At 47.6% G+C, this 19,094-nt stretch overlaps 8 non-coding genes across 8 annotated transcripts; all 8 read left to right on the forward strand.

Moving 5' to 3' along the window:
- Nucleotides 1-22: 22 nt before the first annotated feature.
- LOC141205447 (U2 spliceosomal RNA) lies at nucleotides 23-216 on the forward strand. The gene has a single exon (XR_012276212.1). It is a non-coding gene; the product is annotated as a U2 spliceosomal RNA (small nuclear RNA).
- Nucleotides 217-1,338: 1,122 nt separating this feature from the next.
- LOC141205026 (U2 spliceosomal RNA) lies at nucleotides 1,339-1,529 on the forward strand. Its single transcript, XR_012275803.1, has one exon. It is a non-coding gene; the product is annotated as a U2 spliceosomal RNA (small nuclear RNA).
- Nucleotides 1,530-2,649: 1,120 nt separating this feature from the next.
- LOC141205029 (U2 spliceosomal RNA) lies at nucleotides 2,650-2,840 on the forward strand. Its single transcript, XR_012275804.1, has one exon. It is a non-coding gene; the product is annotated as a U2 spliceosomal RNA (small nuclear RNA).
- Nucleotides 2,841-3,960: 1,120 nt separating this feature from the next.
- LOC141205030 (U2 spliceosomal RNA) lies at nucleotides 3,961-4,151 on the forward strand. The gene has a single exon (XR_012275805.1). It is a non-coding gene; the product is annotated as a U2 spliceosomal RNA (small nuclear RNA).
- A 1,120-nt stretch (nucleotides 4,152-5,271) lies between these two features.
- LOC141205031 (U2 spliceosomal RNA) lies at nucleotides 5,272-5,462 on the forward strand. The gene has a single exon (XR_012275806.1). It is a non-coding gene; the product is annotated as a U2 spliceosomal RNA (small nuclear RNA).
- A 6,008-nt stretch (nucleotides 5,463-11,470) lies between these two features.
- Nucleotides 11,471-11,661, forward strand: LOC141205033 (U2 spliceosomal RNA). Its single transcript, XR_012275808.1, has one exon. It is a non-coding gene; the product is annotated as a U2 spliceosomal RNA (small nuclear RNA).
- A 1,116-nt stretch (nucleotides 11,662-12,777) lies between these two features.
- Nucleotides 12,778-12,968, forward strand: LOC141205034 (U2 spliceosomal RNA). Its single transcript, XR_012275809.1, has one exon. It is a non-coding gene; the product is annotated as a U2 spliceosomal RNA (small nuclear RNA).
- A 1,121-nt stretch (nucleotides 12,969-14,089) lies between these two features.
- LOC141205035 (U2 spliceosomal RNA) lies at nucleotides 14,090-14,280 on the forward strand. The gene has a single exon (XR_012275810.1). It is a non-coding gene; the product is annotated as a U2 spliceosomal RNA (small nuclear RNA).
- The last annotated feature ends 4,814 nt before the right edge of the window (nucleotides 14,281-19,094 follow it).

The following is a 19,094-nucleotide window of genomic DNA, read 5'->3' on the forward strand; positions in this document are numbered from 1 at the left end:
GCACTGTACACTGTCTGTTAACTTATTTTTTGTGCTAATAAAAGATATATTCAATCAAAAAAATCTGTTCTTATCAGTTTAATATCTGATACGTCCCCTATCTGGGGACCATATATTAAATGGATTTTTAGAACAGGGAGATGGAAAAAGAGCTTGCTCTGTCCACTCCACGCATTGACCTGGTATTGCAGTATCTCCAGGACCGGTGCACCCCTTCTTTAATGCAGTTTCTAAAATCAGAAAGAATTGAATTCAATGCTTTTTGTTCATTTTGCTTGTTTGTCGGATTTTGGGATGGACTCTTTGGCTTTGCTTTTCTTCTCCTCATTGGATTTTTCATGTTAAAAGTTGCAGAAGCCAGATGACAAGCTCATTTTGGTTCAACTTCAGCAACTGTGCATTGCATTGCCATGTAATGTAATGTAATGCAATGCTATCTATCTAGCTCTCCCTCTATACTTCCTTTTGGATAAACAGACATATTAGGCAAGCATTTTGGAGCTTTCACCTAAATAACTACAGGTGGTGAGATAAGCTGCACAATATAATTGACCTTTCAGTATATTGTTGCACACACACCATCTATTTAGCAAATGCCCTTGTTATCAACAGCAGCCTTTTAAACTCACCTGAGCTAACAGGTATGTGAGCTGGTTACTCTGCTGCGCTTAAAATTTCTTTTTTGGTTTGCTACAATGCCTTTTCTGAAACGTTGTCTCCCTCTGCTGGAACACTGACTTCTTTCATTTAATGCCTGCAGACTATAAAAGAGAAACCAACCCAAAAAGTTTGGTTGATTAGTCTGTGGCATTCTTTTAAACTGTTGCTTATGGCGGTCTCTGTGAGCTTCTCAGTGACATTCAGCCATCCAGGTATCCCGCCTGCAGTAGACGGAATGTGGCAATGGAACGCTGGCTGCGCGTGTCATAATAGGCTCTGAGCCTTTATATACCTGCGCACAGCAGCAGCCACCTTCAGTCTGCTGCTGGACAGCCAGCAGCAGCAGCAGCAGGAGAGGTAATTAATCAGGAACCCTCCTGCTAAGGGTAGACAGCTGCTCGTTCCACCCCCCCCCCCCGCCTTAATTGGTTCTCCTCCCTTCCAACGGTGTTGAGGCGGGTGGGAACAGCCGGGGGTTGAGGGTACTGTGCTAAAAGAGGTGGAGTTATGCAGATCTAAAACGCGTGGATTGCAGCAGCAGCAAGCCGAAAAGTGCAGGCATGTGAGGGATCTAGAGGTTGACAGCATGTCTTCTTAACGGGAGTCCAGGTGGCCATCTCCACAAATGGACTTTTCAGAATCCTTGGGTGGCACCGTAGTCGGAAACCAATTCTGGTTATCGCTTCTCGGCCTTTTGGCTAAGATCAAGTGTAGTATCTGTTCTTATCAGTTTAATATCTGATACGTCCCCTATCTGGGGACCATATATTAAATGGATTTTTAGAACAGGGAGATGGAAAAAGAGCTTGCTCTGTCCACTCCACGCATTGACCTGGTATTGCAGTATCTCCAGGACCGGTGCACCCCTTCTTTAATGCAGTTTCTAAAATCAGAAAGAATTGAATTCAATGCTTTTTGTTCATTTTGCTTGTTTGTCGGATTTTGGGATGGACTCTTTGGCTTTGCTTTTCTTCTCCTCATTGGATTTTTCATGTTAAAAGTTGCAGAAGCCAGATGACAAGCTCATTTTGGTTCAACTTCAGCAACTGTGCATTGCATTGCCATGTAATGTAATGTAATGCAATGCTATCTATCTAGCTCTCCCTCTATACTTCCTTTTGGATAAACAGACATATTAGGCAAGCATTTTGGAGCTTTCACCTAAATAACTACAGGTGGTGAGATAAGCTGCACAATATAATTGACCTTTCAGTATATTGTTGCACACACACCATCTATTTAGCAAATGCCCTTGTTATCAACAGCAGCCTTTTAAACTCACCTGAGCTAACAGGTATGTGAGCTGGTTACTCTGCTGCGCTTAAAATTTCTTTTTTGGTTTGCTACAATGCCTTTTCTGAAACGTTGTCTCCCTCTGCTGGAACACTGACTTCTTTCATTTAATGCCTGCAGACTATAAAAGAGAAACCAACCCAAAAAGTTTGGTTGATTAGTCTGTGGCATTCTTTTAAACTGTTGCTTATGGCGGTCTCTGTGAGCTTCTCAGTGACATTCAGCCATCCAGGTATCCCGCCTGCAGTAGACGGAATGTGGCAATGGAACGCTGGCTGCGCGTGTCATAATAGGCTCTGAGCCTTTATATACCTGCGCACAGCAGCAGCCACCTTCAGTCTGCTGCTGGACAGCCAGCAGCAGCAGCAGCAGGAGAGGTAATTAATCAGCAACCCTCCTGCTAAGGGTAGACAGCTGCTCGTTCCACCCCCCCTCCGCCTTAATTGGTTCTCCTCCCTTCCAACGGTGTTGAGGCGGGTGGGAACAGCCGGGGGTTGATGGTACTGTGCTAAAAGAGGTGGAGTTATGCAGATCTAAAACGCGTGGATTGCAGCAGCAGCAAGCCGAAAAGTGCAGGCATGTGAGGGATCTAGAGGTTGACAGCATGTCTTCTTAACGGGAGTCCAGGTGGCCATCTCCACAAATGGACTTTTCAGAATCCTTGGGTGGCACCGTAGTCGGAAACCAATTCTGGTTATCGCTTCTCGGCCTTTTGGCTAAGATCAAGTGTAGTATCTGTTCTTATCAGTTTAATATCTGATACGTCCCCTATCTGGGGACCATATATTAAATGGATTTTTAGAACAGGGAGATGGAAAAAGAGCTTGCTCTGTCCACTCCACGCATTGACCTGGTATTGCAGTATCTCCAGGACCGGTGCACCCCTTCTTTAATGCAGTTTCTAAAATCAGAAAGAATTGAATTCAATGCTTTTTGTTCATTTTGCTTGTTTGTCGGATTTTGGGATGGACTCTTTGGCTTTGCTTTTCTTCTCCTCATTGGATTTTTCATGTTAAAAGTTGCAGAAGCCAGATGACAAGCTCATTTTGGTTCAACTTCAGCAACTGTGCATTGCATTGCCATGTAATGTAATGTAATGCAATGCTATCTATCTAGCTCTCCCTCTATACTTCCTTTTGGATAAACAGACATATTAGGCAAGCATTTTGGAGCTTTCACCTAAATAACTACAGGTGGTGAGATAAGCTGCACAATATAATTGACCTTTCAGTATATTGTTGCACACACACCATCTATTTAGCAAATGCCCTTGTTATCAACTGCAGCCTTTTAAACTCACCTGAGCTAACAGGTATGTGAGCTGGTTACTCTGCTGCGCTTAAAATTTCTTTTTTGGTTTGCTACAATGCCTTTTCTGAAACGTTGTCTCCCTCTGCTGGAACACTGACTTCTTTCATTTAATGCCTGCAGACTATAAAAGAGAAACCAACCCAAAAAGTTTGGTTGATTAGTCTGTGGCATTCTTTTAAACTGTTGCTTATGGTGGTCTCTGTGAGCTTCTCAGTGACATTCAGCCATCCAGGTATCCCGCCTGCAGTAGACGGAATGTGGCAATGGAACGCTGGCTGCGCGTGTCATAATAGGCTCTGAGCCTTTATATACCTGCGCACAGCAGCAGCCACCTTCAGTCTGCTGCTGGACAGCCAGCAGCAGCAGCAGCAGGAGAGGTAATTAATCAGCAACCCTCCTGCTAAGGGTAGACAGCTGCTCGTTCCACCCCCCCCCCGCCTTAATTGGTTCTCCTCCCTTCCAACGGTGTTGAGGCGGGTGGGAACAGCCGGGGGTTGAGGGTACTGTGCTAAAAGAGGTGGAGTTATGCAGATCTAAAACGCGTGGATTGCAGCAGCAGCAAGCCGAAAAGTGCAGGCATGTGAGGGATCTAGAGGTTGACAGCATGTCTTCTTAACGGGAGTCCAGGTGGCCATCTCCACAAATGGACTTTTCAGAATCCTTGGGTGGCACCGTAGTCGGAAACCAATTCTGGTTATCGCTTCTCGGCCTTTTGGCTAAGATCAAGTGTAGTATCTGTTCTTATCAGTTTAATATCTGATACGTCCCCTATCTGGGGACCATATATTAAATGGATTTTTAGAACAGGGAGATGGAAAAAGAGCTTGCTCTGTCCACTCCACGCATTGACCTGGTATTGCAGTATCTCCAGGACCGGTGCACCCCTTCTTTAATGCAGTTTCTAAAATCAGAAAGAATTGAATTCAATGCTTTTTGTTCATTTTGCTTGTTTGTCGGATTTTGGGATGGACTCTTTGGCTTTGCTTTTCTTCTCCTCATTGGATTTTTCATGTTAAAAGTTGCAGAAGCCAGATGACAAGCTCATTTTGGTTCAACTTCAGCAACTGTGCATTGCATTGCCATGTAATGTAATGTAATGCAATGCTATCTATCTAGCTCTCCCTCTATACTTCCTTTTGGATAAACAGACATATTAGGCAAGCATTTTGGAGCTTTCACCTAAATAACTACAGGTGGTGAGATAAGCTGCACAATATAATTGACCTTTCAGTATATTGTTGCACACACACCATCTATTTAGCAAATGCCCTTGTTATCAACAGCAGCCTTTTAAACTCACCTGAGCTAACAGGTATGTGAGCTGGTTACTCTGCTGCGCTTAAAATTTCTTTTTTGGTTTGCTACAATGCCTTTTCTGAAACGTTGTCTCCCTCTGCTGGAACACTGACTTCTTTCATTTAATGCCTGCAGACTATAAAAGAGAAACCAACCCAAAAAGTTTGGTTGATTAGTCTGTGGCATTCTTTTAAACTGTTGCTTATGGCGGTCTCTGTGAGCTTCTCAGTGACATTCAGCCATCCAGGTATCCCGCCTGCAGTAGACGGAATGTGGCAATGGAACGCTGGCTGCGCGTGTCATAATAGGCTCTGAGCCTTTATATACCTGCGCACAGCAGCAGCCACCTTCAGTCTGCTGCTGGACAGCCAGCAGCAGCAGCAGCAGGAGAGGTAATTAATCAGCAACCCTCCTGCTAAGGGTAGACAGCTGCTCGTTCCACCCCCCCCCCGCCTTAATTGGTTCTCCTCCCTTCCAACGGTGTTGAGGCGGGTGGGAACAGCCGGGGGTTGAGGGTACTGTGCTAAAAGAGGTGGAGTTATGCAGATCTAAAACGCGTGGATTGCAGCAGCAGCAAGCCGAAAAGTGCAGGCATGTGAGGGATCTAGAGGTTGACAGCATGTCTTCTTAACGGGAGTCCAGGTGGCCATCTCCACAAATGGACTTTTCAGAATCCTTGGGTGGCACCGTAGTCGGAAACCAATTCTGGTTATCGCTTCTCGGCCTTTTGGCTAAGATCAAGTGTAGTATCTGTTCTTATCAGTTTAATATCTGATACGTCCCCTATCTGGGGACCATATATTAAATGGATTTTTAGAACAGGGAGATGGAAAAAGAGCTTGCTCTGTCCACTCCACGCATTGACCTGGTATTGCAGTATCTCCAGGACCGGTGCACCCCTTCTTTAATGCAGTTTCTAAAATCAGAAAGAATTGAATTCAATGCTTTTTGTTCATTTTGCTTGTTTGTCGGATTTTGGGATGGACTCTTTGGCTTTGCTTTTCTTCTCCTCATTGGATTTTTCATGTTAAAAGTTGCAGAAGCCAGATGACAAGCTCATTTTGGTTCAACTTCAGCAACTGTGCATTGCATTGCCATGTAATGTAATGTAATGCAATGCTATCTATCTAGCTCTCCCTCTATACTTCCTTTTGGATAAACAGACATATTAGGCAAGCATTTTGGAGCTTTCACCTAAATAACTACAGGTGGTGAGATAAGCTGCACAATATAATTGACCTTTCAGTATATTGTTGCACACACACCATCTATTTAGCAAATGCCCTTGTTATCAACAGCAGCCTTTTAAACTCACCTGAGCTAACAGGTATGTGAGCTGGTTACTCTGCTGCGCTTAAAATTTCTTTTTTGGTTTGCTACAATGCCTTTTCTGAAACGTTGTCTCCCTCTGCTGGAACACTGACTTCTTTTATTTAATGCCTGCAGACTATAAAAGAGAAACCAACCCAAAAAGTTTGGTTGATTAGTCTGTGGCATTCTTTTAAACTGTTGCTTATGGCGGTCTCTGTGAGCTTCTCAGTGACATTCAGCCATCCAGGTATCCCGCCTGCAGTAGACGGAATGTGGCAATGGAACGCTGGCTGCGCGTGTCATAATAGGCTCTGAGCCTTTATATACCTGCGCACAGCAGCAGCCACCTTCAGTCTGCTGCTGGACAGCCAGCAGCAGCAGCAGCAGGAGAGGTAATTAATCAGCAACCCTCCTGCTAAGGGTAGATGTAGCACCCTGAGGATTCGGCTGCTACAGGGGTATTGCACCTCAACCCAGAGGTGTGATATTCCACTCCCGGGTAAGGATGGAGTGTGGAACTGAGCTCGGTAGGCTGCATGCACTACACACATCCCATTTCCGAGGGGCAGGCCGACGGTACTCCCACTTAGAAATGTGCAGGTACGACCGTGTCTGTCCCTGGCTGGAGTGGGAGGGGGGTGGAACTTCCCAAGTAGTGTAGGGGCAGATAGGGGGAGCAGCCTGGGTAAAGTTAGGAGCTCATTGGGTGCTGGTCACCTGAGCTCGCACATAGAGGGATATATAAGGTGGGCACCAACTAAGATCAGGGTCAGTTGCAGAGAGTCAGCAAGCAGAGGAGAAGAGCGGCCCAGAGTGAGAGAGGAGAGAAGAGAAAGAAAGACCCAGAGGGGGAGCAAGAAAGGACTCTAAGAACCCACATTCAATCCCCGGGTGAAGAGTCGGCACAGGGTACCGGATCCCAAACTGGTGGGGGCAAAAGCACACCCTAGCCAGAGACCGGAGGCCGTGGGCAGCATCTGCCACGGCCACCCATCACATCCACCCCGAAGGCAGACCACGTGGAGGGTCAGGGAACCCAAGGCCAAGGGTCTCCCAACAGAAGGCCCGAGGGAGCTGGACCTAGGTGGATCCCTGGTGGGGACGGCCAGAGGAAAGGACAGAAGGAGAGCTCAGGGTCACGCTCCGGACTTACTTGGGGGTTGGCCGAGTCCAGGACCTGGTGGACGCAGCACGGCTCGGGTGGTCACTTGAAGCTGGAGTGACCGGAACATCAGCAGTGAGTAAATACCCTAAACTGCATAACCCGACTCTGTCTCATCTATGCTGCACCATCACAACCCCCATCCTCTGCACCTGATCCCCCTGAGGCTATACCCCTCCCGTTGGGGGTTATCCTATCAAGCTGCACCAACACCATCAGCCTCAGTGGACCCTGCTGCAGCGGCGGCCGTAGTGACCGCAATCCAACGGGTGGCGTAGTCGACACAAAGAACTTAATAACATCTGTAGGACTGCCACATACAACTGAGCTTGACACCCTGGGCACGGACCGGGTCACAGCCACTCGGCGACTACAACTCCCATCTGATCCGGCTCCGGGTATTCCCCCTAAAGAATATGGCCCAGGGGGTGCGTCAACTTTGGCGTAGTCGGCAGGATTACGTGCCCGCAACACCCGGGTACTGCGTGCCTGAAGAAAAGTGCAAGTTTACCTCAGAAAGAAGTCTCCTGCCGGTTCCGGAGGGTCCCCACCATCGGACCCCATCACCAGTCGATTCCCGCCGGTTGTCCGCCATTAACAGCTTTTTCCCGCCATCTGCAGAGTTTCCCGCCACTGGGAAGCGGTTCCCGCCATTTCCAAGAATTTCCCGCCTTGGCAGAGCGGACGCCATTATGGGCGTGCCAGAAGATGGTAAGAGGCCGCCTCCCATCGTGGGCCGGGACCGAAAATGGCGCCAAAAGTGGAAACCGCCCCCACCAACAGAGACTGTGATGCTGGAGGTGTCGGTCAGCGTGAAAGAACAGCCCCTGGAGCTGACAGTCACCAAGTTGCCCCGGGACCGCCCTCGAGGTGGGAGGAGACGAAAGAAAAGAACGAAGATGGGTGCTGCCTGGAGGAGTCTGGAGCGAGCGCACCCAGAGGCAAGAAGCCTGGAGAAGAGTATCGGAGGAGCTTACCCGGAGATGGCGAGAAAGCAGAGCAGCACCGGCCCGTTGGCCAGGAGCCTGCTAGAAACGGAGGAAGGAGAGCAGAGCAGCACCGGCCCGCTGGCCAGGAGCCTGCTGGAAGAAGAGCAGAGCAGCACCGACCCGTTAGTCAGGAGCCTGCTGGAAACTACGACCCCACTAGGCCTAGTGGAGGTCCCAGCACAGCTCCCCCGAGACCAGGAGTGTGCACAGACTGCCCTGGAGGGCCTCGCAAGGAGGATGGCCCGGGTACAGCGAGAGACATTGGCGGAGTGGAGCCGAGAGATGGCCCAGCAAACCAAGACCCGGAGCACGCCAACCAAGACGAGGAGACAGACCGCCTCTGAGGATGGCGCGGGAGGACCGAAGGCCGGAGACGGCGCCAAGAAGGGAGCCGAACGAGTGGAGGCAGGTAAAGGGGACGCCTATACCCCAAACCTGGAAACCGCGTACCTGCCCCAGCTCCCCGTCGCAGAGCCCGAAGTCTATCCTGCCGTGCCCGTAACCGCCACGCCACCGCTGCAGACTAGGCCTCAACCGGAAGCCGCCGACGCGACCCCTGTGACGTCACACGCCTCGACCCCGAGCGTGACCAAGCAGGAAATACCACCAGCCTGGTCGCAAGGCCTAGTACCCCCGGGCACCGCATTACCAACAGCGCCCCCTACCTCCGCGGAGCCCCCGGCCTGGTCGCAGGGCCAAGTAGCCCAGGGCGCCGCCGTCCTAACGGTGCCCTTCACCTTCCAGATACCCCAGGCCTGGCCGCAAGGCCTGGGCAACCCGGGCGCCAACACCACCGCGCCCATAAGACCAAGAGTGCCGCATCTGGGAGAGGACCTGTTTACCCAACACACGTGCCCGGATGGGCAGCCTTTCATCTGGCCCCAGGAATATCATGAACTGGAGCGGCAGAGGAAGGCTGGGGCCATGTGTGCACCCCTGATCCCGGCTCCAAAGCCCGTAAAGAGGATCTCGCCCCCGCTAGAAGAGGCCCAATTTGAGTGGGACCCCACCGGAGAAGATCTCATGGGGTTCACTCAAGAGACCCGGGCAGCTGCAGCAGAGCGTGCTGAGTGCTGCCGCCAGCAGCTCGAGGAGTTTGCAAGGGAGCGGAGAGAGAGGCGGGTCCGGGAACAACAGGCCAAAATAAGGAGCGCCGAGCAGAAGAGCCGGACCAGGAGGAGTCCCCGTGCAGCTCATGGTCCCCCTTCCACCGGGACTGTGATCAAGTTTAACATGCAGCACGGGTGGGGCTTCATCAGAGACCATCACACCCCCGGCGACGTCTTTGTCACGCGCAGAGACGTGGAGTCCCATCTGCCGGAGGGGCACAGAGGTCGTGACCTTTATATCGGGGACGAGGTCACCTTTACCCGGCACAAGTGTGCCAAAGGACCTTACGCCCTCCATGTGCATCGCCTGACAGAAGAGGAGCTGCGGTGTGAGGAGGAAGAGCAAGAGGACCCGGACGGGTCTGAAGCTAAAGGTAACCCCAAAGAAAGAGCAGGAGGAAGACGTCGTTAAGTACGGCAGAGCAGGTGCTGTAAATAGTTACCCGACCGGGGTACCTAGAAACTGTTAATGCAAATATAGTCCCCGTTGGGACCAGCAAGAGTAGACTGTTAACCCGTGTGTTCCCTATCCCCACTGACCGAGGACTGAAAGCGGTCATCCCTTCCCTTTACCTGGCCGAGGACTGAGAGCGGCCACACTACCCTTGTACATAGTTGCGCTTCCTAAGGCGCCCCTACTGGTTTTACCGTAAAACCACCTTTGAGAAAAGGAACTGTCGCATTTTGCCCGGTCAACAGTTGCACAGTGACCGGAGGAGGAGGAGAGCCGACGAGAATGTTTTATATAAAAAGTTTTATTGATGCGCTGATTTATATGATGTTTTATATGTTTTATATGTTTATGTTTATGAAAAAAAAAAATTGTATGTTTGGATGTTTTTGTCTTACAGCCCGAGGACGTGCTGTGATTTACCAGGGGGGAATGTAGCACCCTGAGGATTCGGCTGCTACAGGGGTATTGCACCTCAACCCAGAGGTGTGATATTCCACTCCCGGGTAAGGATGGAGTGTGGAACTGAGCTCGGTAGGCTGCATGCACTACACACATCCCATTTCCGAGGGGCAGGCCGACGGTACTCCCACTTAGAAATGTGCAGGTACGACCGTGTCTGTCCCTGGCTGGAGTGGGAGGGGGGTGGAACATCCCAAGTAGTGTAGGGGCAGATAGGGGGAGCAGCCTGGGTAAAGTTAGGAGCTCATTGGGTGCTGGTCACCTGAGCTCGCACATAGAGTGATATATAAGGTGGGCACCAACTAAGATCAGGGTCAGTTGCAGAGAGTCAGCAAGCAGAGGAGAAGAGCGGCCCAGAGTGAGAGAGGAGAGAAGAGAAAGAAAGACCCAGAGGGGGAGCAAGAAAGGACTCTAAGAACCCACATTCAATCCCCGGGTGAAGAGTCGGCACAGGGTACCGGATCCCAAACTGGTGGGGGGCAAAAGCACACCCTAGCCAGAGACCGGAGGCCGTGGGCAGCATCTGCCACGGCCACCCATCACATCCACCCCGAAGGCAGACCACGTGGAGGGTCAGGGAACCCAAGGCCAAGGGTCTCCCAACAGAAGGCCCGAGGGAGCTGGACCTAGGTGGATCCCTGGTGGGGACGGCCAGAGGAAAGGACAGAAGGAGAGCTCAGGGTCACGCTCCGGACTTACTTGGGGGTTGGCCGAGTCCAGGACCTGGTGGACGCAGCACGGCTCGGGTGGTCACTTGAAGCTGGAGTGACCGGAACATCAGCAGTGAGTAAATACCCTAAACTGCATAACCCGACTCTGTCTCATCTATGCTGCACCATCACAACCCCCATCCTCTGCACCTGATCCCCCTGAGGCTATACCCCTGAGGTTATCCTATCAAGCTGCACCAACACCATCAGCCTCAGTGGACCCTGCTGCAGCGGCGGCCGTAGTGACCGCAATCCAACGGGTGGCGTAGTCGACACAAAGAACTTAATAACATCTGTAGGACTGCCACATACAACTGAGCTTGACACCCTGGGCACGGACCGGGTCACAGCCACTCGGCGACTACAACTCCCATCTGATCCGGCTCCGGGTATTCCCCCTAAAGAATATGGCCCAGGGGGTGCGTCATAGACAGCTGCTCGTTCCACCCCCCCCCCGCCTTAATTGGTTCTCCTCCCTTCCAACGGTGTTGAGGCGGGTGGGAACAGCCGGGGGTTGAGGGTACTGTGCTAAAAGAGGTGGAGTTATGCAGATCTAAAACGCGTGGATTGCAGCAGCCGCAAGCCGAAAAGTGCAGGCATGTGAGGGATCTAGAGGTTGACAGCATGTCTTCTTAACGGGAGTCCAGGTGGCCATCTCCACAAATGGACTTTTCAGAATCCTTGGGTGGCACCGTAGTCGGAAACCAATTCTGGTTATCGCTTCTCGGCCTTTTGGCTAAGATCAAGTGTAGTATCTGTTCTTATCAGTTTAATATCTGATACGTCCCCTATCTGGGGACCATATATTAAATGGATTTTTAGAACAGGGAGATGGAAAAAGAGCTTGCTCTGTCCACTCCACGCATTGACCTGGTATTGCAGTATCTCCAGGACCGGTGCACCCCTTCTTTAATGCAGTTTCTAAAATCAGAAAGAATTGAATTCAATGCTTTTTGTTCATTTTGCTTGTTTGTCGGATTTTGGGATGGACTCTTTGGCTTTGCTTTTCTTCTCCTCATTGGATTTTTCATGTTAAAAGTTGCAGAAGCCAGATGACAAGCTCATTTTGGTTCAACTTCAGCAACTGTGCATTGCATTGCCATGTAATGTAATGTAATGCAATGCTATCTATCTAGCTCTCCCTCTATACTTCCTTTTGGATAAACAGACATATTAGGCAAGCATTTTGGAGCTTTCACCTAAATAACTACAGGTGGTGAGATAAGCTGCACAATATAATTGACCTTTCAGTATATTGTTGCACACACACCATCTATTTAGCAAATGCCCTTGTTATCAACAGCAGCCTTTTAAACTCACCTGAGCTAACAGGTATGTGAGCTGGTTACTCTGCTGCGCTTAAAATTTCTTTTTTGGTTTGCTACAATGCCTTTTCTGAAACGTTGTCTCCCTCTGCTGGAACACTGACTTCTTTCATTTAATGCCTGCAGACTATAAAAGAGAAACCAACCCAAAAAGTTTGGTTGATTAGTCTATGGCATTCTTTTAAACTGTTGCTTATGGCGGTCTCTGTGAGCTTCTCAGTGACATTCAGCCATCCAGGTATCCCGCCTGCAGTAGACGGAATGTGGCAATGGAACGCTGGCTGCGCGTGTCATAATAGGCTCTGAGCCTTTATATACCTGCGCACAGCAGCAGCCACCTTCAGTCTGCTGCTGGACAGCCAGCAGCAGCAGCAGGAGAGGTAATTAATCAGCAACCCTCCTGCTAAGGGTAGACAGCTGCTCGTTCCACCCCCCCCCGCCTTAATTGGTTCTCCTCCCTTCCAACGGTGTTGAGGCGGGTGGGAACAGCCGGGGGTTGAGGGTACTGTGCTAAAAGAGGTGGAGTTATGCAGATCTAAAACGCGTGGATTGCAGCAGCAGCAAGCCGAAAAGTGCAGGCATGTGAGGGATCTAGAGGTTGACAGCATGTCTTCTTAACGGGAGTCCAGGTGGCCATCTCCACAAATGGACTTTTCAGAATCCTTGGGTGGCACCGTAGTCGGAAACCAATTCTGGTTATCGCTTCTCGGCCTTTTGGCTAAGATCAAGTGTAGTATCTGTTCTTATCAGTTTAATATCTGATACGTCCCCTATCTGGGGACCATATATTAAATGGATTTTTAGAACAGGGAGATGGAAAAAGAGCTTGCTCTGTCCACTCCACGCATTGACCTGGTATTGCAGTATCTCCAGGACCGGTGCACCCCTTCTTTAATGCAGTTTCTAAAATCAGAAAGAATTGAATTCAATGCTTTTTGTTCATTTTGCTTGTTTGTCGGATTTTGGGATGGACTCTTTGGCTTTGCTTTTCTTCTCCTCATTGGATTTTTCATGTTAAAAGTTGCAGAAGCCAGATGACAAGCTCATTTTGGTTCAACTTCAGCAACTGTGCATTGCATTGCCATGTAATGTAATGTAATGCAATGCTATCTATCTAGCTCTCCCTCTATACTTGCTTTTGGATAAACAGACATATTAGGCAAGCATTTTGGAGCTTTCACCTAAATAACTACAGGTGGTGAGATAAGCTGCACAATATAATTGACCTTTCAGTATATTGTTGCACACACACCATCTATTTAGCAAATGCCCTTGTTATCAACAGCAGCCTTTTAAACTCACCTGAGCTAACAGGTATGTGAGCTGGTTACTCTGCTGCGCTTAAAATTTCTTTTTTGGTTTGCTACAATGCCTTTTCTGAAACGTTGTCTCCCTCTGCTGGAACACTGACTTCTTTCATTTAATGCCTGCAGACTATAAAAGAGAAACCAACCCAAAAAGTTTGGTTGATTAGTCTGTGGCATTCTTTTAAACTGTTGCTTATGGCGGTCTCTGTGAGCTTCTCAGTGACATTCAGCCATCCAGGTATCCCGCCTGCAGTAGACGGAATTTGGCAATGGAACGCTGGCTGCGCGTGTCATAATAGGCTCTGAGCCTTTATATACCTGCGCACAGCAGCAGCCACCTTCAGTCTGCTGCTGGACAGCCAGCAGCAGCAGCAGCAGGAGAGGTAATTAATCAGCAACCCTCCTGCTAAGGGTAGACAGCTGCTCGTTCCACCCCCCCCCCCGCCTTAATTGGTTCTCCTCCCTTCCAACGGTGTTGAGGCGGGTGGGAACAGCCGGGGGTTGAGGGTACTGTGCTAAAAGAGGTGGAGTTATGCAGATCTAAAACGCGTGGATTGCAGCAGCAGCAAGCCGAAAAGTGCAGGCATGTGAGGGATCTAGAGGTTGACAGCATGTCTTCTTAACGGGAGTCCAGGTGGCCATCTCCACAAATGGACTTTTCAGAATCCTTGGGTGGCACCGTAGTCGGAAACCAATTCTGGTTATCGCTTCTCGGCCTTTTGGCTAAGATCAAGTGTAGTATCTGTTCTTATCAGTTTAATATCTGATACGTCCCCTATCTGGGGACCATATATTAAATGGATTTTTAGAACAGGGAGATGGAAAAAGAGCTTGCTCTGTCCACTCCACGCATTGACCTGGTATTGCAGTATCTCCAGGACCGGTGCACCCCTTCTTTAATGCAGTTTCTAAAATCAGAAAGAATTGAATTCAATGCTTTTTGTTCATTTTGCTTGTTTGTCGGATTTTGGGATGGACTCTTTGGCTTTGCTTTTCTTCTCCTCATTGGATTTTTCATGTTAAAAGTTGCAGAAGCCAGATGACAAGCTCATTTTGGTTCAACTTCAGCAACTGTGCATTGCATTGCCATGTAATGTAATGTAATGCAATGCTATCTATCTAGCTCTCCCTCTATACTTCCTTTTGGATAAACAGACATATTAGGCAAGCATTTTGGAGCTTTCACCTAAATAACTACAGGTGGTGAGATAAGCTGCACAATATAATTGACCTTTCAGTATATTGTTGCACACACACCATCTATTTAGCAAATGCCCTTGTTATCAACAGCAGCCTTTTAAACTCACCTGAGCTAACAGGTATGTGAGCTGGTTACTCTGCTGCGCTTAAAATTTCTTTTTTGGTTTGCTACAATGCCTTTTCTGAAACGTTGTCTCCCTCTGCTGGAACACTGACTTCTTTCATTTAATGCCTGCAGACTATAAAAGAGAAACCAACCCAAAAAGTTTGGTTGATTAGTCTGTGGCATTCTTTTAAACTGTTGCTTATGGCGGTCTCTGTGAGCTTCTCAGTGACATTCAGCCATCCAGGTATCCCGCCTGCAGTAGACGGAATGTGGCAATGGAACGCTGGCTGCGCGTGTCATAATAGGCTCTGAGCCTTTATATACCTGCGCACAGCAGCAGCCACCTTCAGTCTGCTGCTGGACAGCCAGCAGCAGCAGCAGGAGAGGTAATTAATCAGCAACCCTCCTGCTAAGGGTAGACAGCTGCTCGTTCCACCCCCCCCCCGCCTTAATTGGTTCTCCTCCCTTCCAACGGTGTTGAGGCGGGTGGGAACAGCCGGGGGTTGAGGGTACTGTGCTAAAAGAGGTGGAGTTATGCAGATCTAAAACGCGTGGATTGCAGCAGCAGCAAGCCGAAAAGTGCAGGCATGTGAGGGATCTAGAGGTTGACAGCATGTCTTCTTAACGGGAGTCCAGGTGGCCATCTCCACAAAAGGACTTTTCAGAATCCTTGGGTGGCACCGTAGTCGGAAACCAATTCTGGTTATCGCTTCTCGGCCTTTTGGCTGCGATCTAGTGTTGGTTTTACTGGCATTGGTTGTAGTTGGAAGGTGCCTGGGGTACCCCGCCTCTTGGCCTTGGGTTCGGGTCCCACTCTTGTAGTGGGGCTTAGGCCCTTGCTGCTATAAGGAGGTGGGCTTAGTCCCTGGGCAACGGGTTGCGATCCCAGCTGTACAGTCCTAGGATTGTTCAGCGACTCCTTAGTTGCGGAAATCCCCCATTATTGGTTGCGGAAATCCCCGTTTTCCTGTTGCGGAAATCCTTGTTTCACCATGGATTCAGATCCAGGTGAAATTCCGACCTATGCCCGGTTACGGCATACGGTGCGGTTTTACTTCCATGAGGGAGGTAAAGATAACAGAGGTTTACGTTTTATTGTGGATGATCTTCTTGTGAAATTTTTTTCAATCCAGAAATCCGAGATCCTGGCAATCCAAGACTACCCGAAGCGTGGTGTATACGATGTCACATTCACTGAAAAAGGTATCCACCAAGATTTTTGCCGTAAAATGAATGATCCTGATATAATTTACCAGAGAAAGCCAATCTTTAAAGGTGTTAAAATTGTCGAACATGAATTAGATGTGATAAAAACTGTAATTGTTAAAATTTACTCTCCTTATACAAAAGAAAGCGATGTTATTTCATTTTTATCCAATTATTTCAGCAAAGTGGTAAGCCATGGAAAAGTTATGAATGAGTGCGGAGTTTGGGCGTGTAAGTGGAAATTTACGGTGACATGTATTAAGGACCCTTCAAGTCCGGGGGGTATAAGACTTCCCCCAGCACGTTTTAGAATTGGAAACACGAATGGTGACCTCTTTTTTAATGGGATGCCAGCATTCTGTAGGAAATGCAAAAAATACGGCCATTCTAACTGTGACATTACTTGTGTAGCCTGTGGGAGCAAAGACCATAAAACTGAAAATTGTACAACTGGAATTTTTTGTAGCAACTGTGTTTCCAGAGGTCATGCTTTTTCTCATTGTCCTTTTAGGAATACCTCAAAGAGAGCTCAAGCTGGGCAAACAGAGAGACCTTCACCCCCTGAACCAGAAAAGCCCTCACCCCCTGACCAACCCTCGGCTGGTTCGGACAAGCCCGCGGAGGAGAATGAGGGGGAGAGTATGGAAATACCGACCGAGGATGGTGAGCCATGGTGTACTGTTGGAAACTCGAAGCAAAAGAGGGAACGGCGTGGTAACCCACAAACAGAAACCCCTGCGGAGGGACCGAGGGTGGGTGCTACAGGCCAATCCTCACCTTCGAATCCTCCTGGGAATACTCAAGGGCGCGAACAGTCTGGGCCAAAAAAACGCAGGTTGCACGGAGTGGATAGGGCACCTAAGGAAGTACCCCCACCGGAACCCCCGGATGGAAGTGGGAAACCTCAAACGGTGCCTTTACAGGGTGAGGAGGTTGCCAATGTCCCACCCCCTTCAGAAATGGAGGGGGAGATGGAGATGGCTGACTCAGTGATCCTGGAAACTCCTGAAAATAAGTGGTCAACGTCTGAGACGCATGTGCTCGATACAATTCCCCCAGATGGTGCCTCGATAGGGGTCCAAATGGGGGTTCGTGAGCAAAGAGGCAGGCAATACGACCAAGCAGAGTTGGACAGAATGGAACAAGAGTATATCCTGGGAGGTCTACGGTCTGGGACACTAACAGATGAGGAGTCCTCCGTGACGGGCTCTCTGTTGACGATCAATGATCCCTCATCTCCTGGAATAGAAATATAAACCAGCTGAGGTAAGAGTTTGAAAGAATGCTAAATTTCCTTTTTTTCTCTTATGGCAGGGATTAGTGGTTTTTCTCTTAACGCTAGAGGGTTGAAAACTAAGACCAGAAGAGTTGCTCTCTTTGATTTTTTATCCTCTCTAACAGCCACAGTTTTCTTTTTACAGGAATGCTGCATCCCACACAGTTTAAATTATACAGAATATGAGACTGATTGGGCACATGGACCCTCAGTATGGTCAGGATCAAACGGGTCCAGGTCAGCAGGGGTCGCCATTCTTTTTAAAGGGAATGTTTTTATTGACTCTGTTCAAGAGGTTTTACCAGGTAGAATTTTATTAGTAAAAGCTTTTATTGATGGTTTTAAATGGCAATTTTTAAACTTTTATGGAGCCACAGATAAGCAAGAAAGAGCTGATATGTTGAATATGTTACCCTTATTTATTAATGATTCTGTCCCTCTTATTTTATCAGGAGATTTTAACTGCATTTTAGGTGGAGAAAAAAGGTTCTCAAGCTCCACAAGTAGGAATTATGATAAAACGTCTTTTATGTTAAAAAATGTCATACAAGATTTTAATTTAACAGATGTTTTTAAGGAGTGTAATAAAGACTTGCCTGCAGAGGAATGGGTAACCTGGAGCAACGTGAATTGTAGCTCCAGGATTGATTTTATTTTCTGCTCTAAAAATGTATTGCCTTTTAAATGTGAGCTTTTATCTAATGTTTTTTCTGATCACAAACTTTTATCCTTTTATGTGAAATGTAATGATTTTAAGAAAAAAGGAAAAGGTACCTGGAAGTTAAACATTTCCCTTTTAGAAGACCCCCAAGTTTTATCTGATTTTACTGAATTTTATTTACATTTTAAAAGAATAAGAGACCCCCATATCCCTATAAGTAGGTGGTGGGAAAAGATGAAAAAGAACATAAGAGATTTTTTTATGAAGGTTGGGGTCCAGAAAGCTAGAGAGAAAAGAGAATTTTATTGGCAACTCAACACTAGATTGGAGACCTTATATAAATTGAAGAGCCATGAGATTGAAGTAGATAAACAAATTAGTGACTTAAAAAGTGAAATTCAGCATACCTTGGAACAGAGAGGTAAAGAGTTAATTTTCCATGCAAAGGTCCAACATGTTGAAAATAATGAAACCTGTTCACGATATTTTTTTAAATGTATGGTGAAAAATCGTGTTTTTATTGAATCAATGGAAGGTAAACAAGACATAGAGGGTGTTTTAGCTAAAGTGCATGAATTTTATTCCGAGCTTTTTAACACAAAATCTGTTGATGACCATTTTATGAAAAGTACTTTGGATGAAATTACAACTGTTTTAGACCCTGTCTCACAAGATGTTTTATTACAGAGTCTAACTGAAGATGAGATATCTGAGACCATAAGAAGCTTTAAGTCTGGTAAAGTACCGGGGCCTGATGGTATACCCATAGAATTTTATAAGGTTTTTTATGATATTTTACAGGAGGATTTATTTTATGTTTTTAGTGAGGTTTTTAATACAAAAACCCTACCGAACTCCTGGAAGAAAGGTGAGGTCTCCCTTATATACAAAAAGGAAGACAAAACGCAACTAAGAAATTGGAGACCTATCACCCTTCTAAATTGTGATTACAAAATAATGGCAAAAATTTGTGCAAATAGACTTAAAAAGGTAATAGGTAACATAATCCACCCAAACCAAGTGTGTGGCATACCAGGAAGGAGTGTTTGGGAAAATTTGAATCTAATCAAAGATGTAATTAGATGACACAAAGTCGAGGGGAAATAAGCTGGCGGTCCTGTCTCTCGACTTTGAAAAAGCATTTGATAGAGTGTCACACCAATTCCTTTTTAATGTTTTAGCTAAAATGGGTATACCAGAAGGTTTTTTATGCTCTCTCAAAGCATTTTATCATGGTTGCACTAGTAAGGTTTTAGTAA

This window comes from Phyllobates terribilis, unplaced genomic scaffold (genome assembly GCF_046119375.1).
Source record: "Phyllobates terribilis strain yellow unplaced genomic scaffold, ASM4611937v1 Scaffold_138__1_contigs__length_4804227, whole genome shotgun sequence".
Taxonomy (NCBI): Eukaryota; Metazoa; Chordata; class Amphibia; order Anura; family Dendrobatidae; genus Phyllobates; species Phyllobates terribilis.